Here is a 3,462-nt window from a genome sequence, read left to right on the forward strand (position 1 = left end):
AGTCATCTATTTATTTTACTTGCCATTTAAATTACTTGTTCTTTATTTACTTTAATTGCTAATTAAACTATCCTCTCCTCATTCTCAAAACCCCAATTTACAATCTCCATAACCAATAATAAGAACATACTTCCCTGCAGTTCCTTGAGAAGACGACCCGAGATTTGAATACTTCGGTTATCAATTTATTTAGGGGTTTGTTACTTGTGACAACCAAAACGTTTGTATGAAAGGACTTTTGAAGGTTTAGAAACTATACTTGCAACGAGGATTTATCCGCAAATTTCTAGACCATGCAAAAGTTCTCTCATCAATAAGGCTTTGATCAGAAGGTGTGTAGAAGGAATGTTCAGTGAATGGGTGGAGCTGCAGAATTTCTATGAAGGCTTGTCCTTGCCTTCAAAGAAAGCTTTGGATTATTCTTCAGGAGGATTGATGACATGTCATCATGTCATGTTTTTCTATGCTTTTTCATACAAGAAATTGATGATTAGTGCTTAAATATTGAATGCTTTTGTGCTTAAATGGTATATTTCTTTGATCTTTTGATTTGATAAACTTTGTAGGAAATAAGTAGAAAAAGAAGCAAAAACCACAAAGTAAGCTCAATTAAGCTCAAAAGGAGCAAAAAGTATTTGCAACCCTGACCTCTTCACAATCCAACAAGAATAACTCAAGCTACAAAGCTCCAAATGAGGTGATTTTAGTGGCATTGGAAAGTAGGAATCTAGAGCTTTCCAAGCATATATGGCACTACATGGTGGACACTAAATCAAAGGGATAAAATTTACCCCAAAAGTGCAAAGATGAACATATTATCAACCTGCAGTAAGGCCAGCTGACCTCTTCACCTTCGAAGGAGGATAACTTGAGCTTTCGAGCTTTAAATGATGAGCTCCCAAATGAATTGGAAAGTAGACATCCAGAGCTTTCCAACAATATATAATAGTATGGGGTGAACATTAAGTTTGGGCTTCAGAAGCTGACGCTAACTTTGGCCTCCAAAGCAGCGTTCACTAATTGAACGTTTTCGGCCTCCAAAACAGCATGACCAGGCCTTCTTCAAAGGACCATAACTTAGACTACAGATTTCCAATTGATGCGCTTCTAGTTGCATTGGAAAGCTGACATTTAGAGCTTTCCAACGATATATAGCAATCTATATTTGGCATGAAATTGAAGCACAAGTGATAGGCATCTTTAAGGCCCAAAAATCACACTCAATAGCCAAACAATGCTAGCGTTCACTTTCAAAGTGAATGCCACGCTCACTTTTGTAACTTTTTCATGGGTTCAATAAAGGAGGGCCAAGGAAGGGGAATGCGCACCAAAGCACCCAAGAGCCAGCACTCAAAGAGTGAACTTAGCGTTCACTAATGCAACGCTAGTAGGAAGCATGCAAGCAAAGTGAACGTGGAGTTCACAAAGTGAACTGAACGCTCCACTGGGAGGAGACCCAAGCCACAAAATGCATCCTGATCCACACTACAAGAAAAAGGCCTATGGCCACGCTTTTTTCTTTCTACACTTTAAAAGCGTGGCCAAAAGTGGTCAATGGCCACGCTTTTTTGAGGGTGGCGATTAAATAGAGATTTGGCTACGTTTTTTCTTGCTACGCTTTAAAAACGTGGTGAAAGGGGTCAACAGCCATGCTTTTATGAGGGTGGCAACTGATTCGAAATTTGGCCACGTTTTTTTTTGCTACGCTTAAAAAGCGTAGCCATAGAGAGAAACAGGCACGCTTTCAAAACATGGCGATATGGTTTTGCTATTGGGACGTTTTAAAAGTGTGGCTGTTTCTTACTACTGTTTTGGCACACTTCAAAAGCGTGGCCAAAAAGTTCCAAAAAAAGAAAATTACAAATTCGTCCCTTGCTTCAAAATTCTAAGATAGAATTGCCCTAGCTTCCAATTACGAAGTCATCTACTACTCTTCCAGATAGACTTAAGTCTTTCTCCTTCTTCCAATTGTCTTAGCTCAGTCGAAAGCCCTCTATGAAGAACCCCCGGACGATTAACCTAGCTAACCTAACCTTGTCTTCATTGTGCCAAACCGACGGAGAAGAGAGAGACCATGGAAGCCAACGCAGAAGAACAAAGCAGCGAGTCAGGAGGACCAGATTGGGCCGAGTTGACTACGAGTGCCTCACCAATATCTTCTCCCAACTTAACATCCAGGACCGATGGCGAGGCACCATGCTTGTCTGCAAGTCATGGCTCTGCGCCTTCAAGGGCCCTTCTCTTCACACCATCTTCAACCTCGACCCTCAATTCGAGCCTCCCCCGGAGCTTCCCAACTGATGGGCCCCTTATTTCGAGCGTAAGATCGATTCCAAGCTTTCTTCCGTGGTCCGATGGAGCCATGGATCTCCAACCAAGATCCGCGTTCGTCACTGCTCCGATCGCTCTCTCGCTTTGGTCGCCAAAAGGTGCGAACTTGCCTCTCAATTTGGATTCCCATTTCCTTCAATTATTTTTCGTTTGGAGAGTCATGGATAATGGTAGCCGTATGCATAGTTCTGTTTTCTAACCCCTCCTCTCTCTCTCTCTCTCAATATTTTGTATTTGGAGGTTCAAATTTTTATGCTTTTAATTGTTTCGTGTGGATTTTTTATTTAATTGTTGGAAACTTGAAATTGGGCATGCTGTAATTTACTATTTTCAATAGTTTCTTACATGGTGGTTTCAAGTTTCTATGTTCAACATATGAAGCCTTACCTTGGTTGTTGCTGCTTTGAATATGATTGAACTGCGTTTCAGTTGCCCAAATCTTGAGGTGTTGTCGATCAGGAGCTGCCCTCATGTTACTGATGAGTCTATCTCTAGAATTGCTTTGAGGTGTCCAAAGCTTAGGGAGCTTGATGTCAGCTACTATTATGAAATATCCCATGTTTTATTGGTATTGGTTGGAAAAAATTGCCCCAATCTTAAGGTTCTCAAGAGAAATCTCATGAATTGGCTTGATCCTCCCAGCACATAGGCATTGTTCTGAATGAGTATCTCAATGCTTATTTCTGTTGATCTATGGTTGGTCCCAGTGAAATTTTTGTAGTTATTATAAGCTGTTTCTTGTAGGAATTATGATCTGTGACTATTTAATTCCTATTATTGGTTCTATTGTATCCCTTCCGTGTTGTGCTTTCTTTAATGTATTATATAGAAGAAAATTGTCTGAAATTGATATAATATATTACCAAATAATGTTGTTCTTGTTTATACTAATTTTTTTCACATATTCAACTTTCATCTTCATAGAATGAGTTTTCTAATTTTTCTCTCACAAGTTAACTTCGCTCACAATATAATACACTAGCTAACAGTAGGAACACATTGTATGACCTAACTGGAATTAAGTGGTGGCTTAAATCCTAAGTAATATTGACTATTGAGGGTTGGCTAGGATTTTTCTTAATTTAATGTTCAGGAGAACATGGAATAAAGAAAAGCAAACACCTTGTTTAC

At 39.5% G+C, this 3,462-nt stretch overlaps 1 pseudogene; it reads left to right on the top strand.

Annotated features, from left to right (window-relative positions):
• The first annotated feature begins 2,074 nt into the window (after positions 1-2,074).
• Positions 2,075-3,021, top strand: LOC107611049 (F-box protein SKIP1 pseudogene; annotated as a pseudogene).
• The last annotated feature ends 441 nt before the right edge of the window (positions 3,022-3,462 follow it).

Source organism: Arachis ipaensis, chromosome B8 (genome assembly GCF_059453495.1).
Source record: "Arachis ipaensis isolate K30076 ecotype BB chromosome B8, ASM5945349v1, whole genome shotgun sequence".
NCBI lineage: Eukaryota > Viridiplantae > Streptophyta > Magnoliopsida > Fabales > Fabaceae > Arachis > Arachis ipaensis.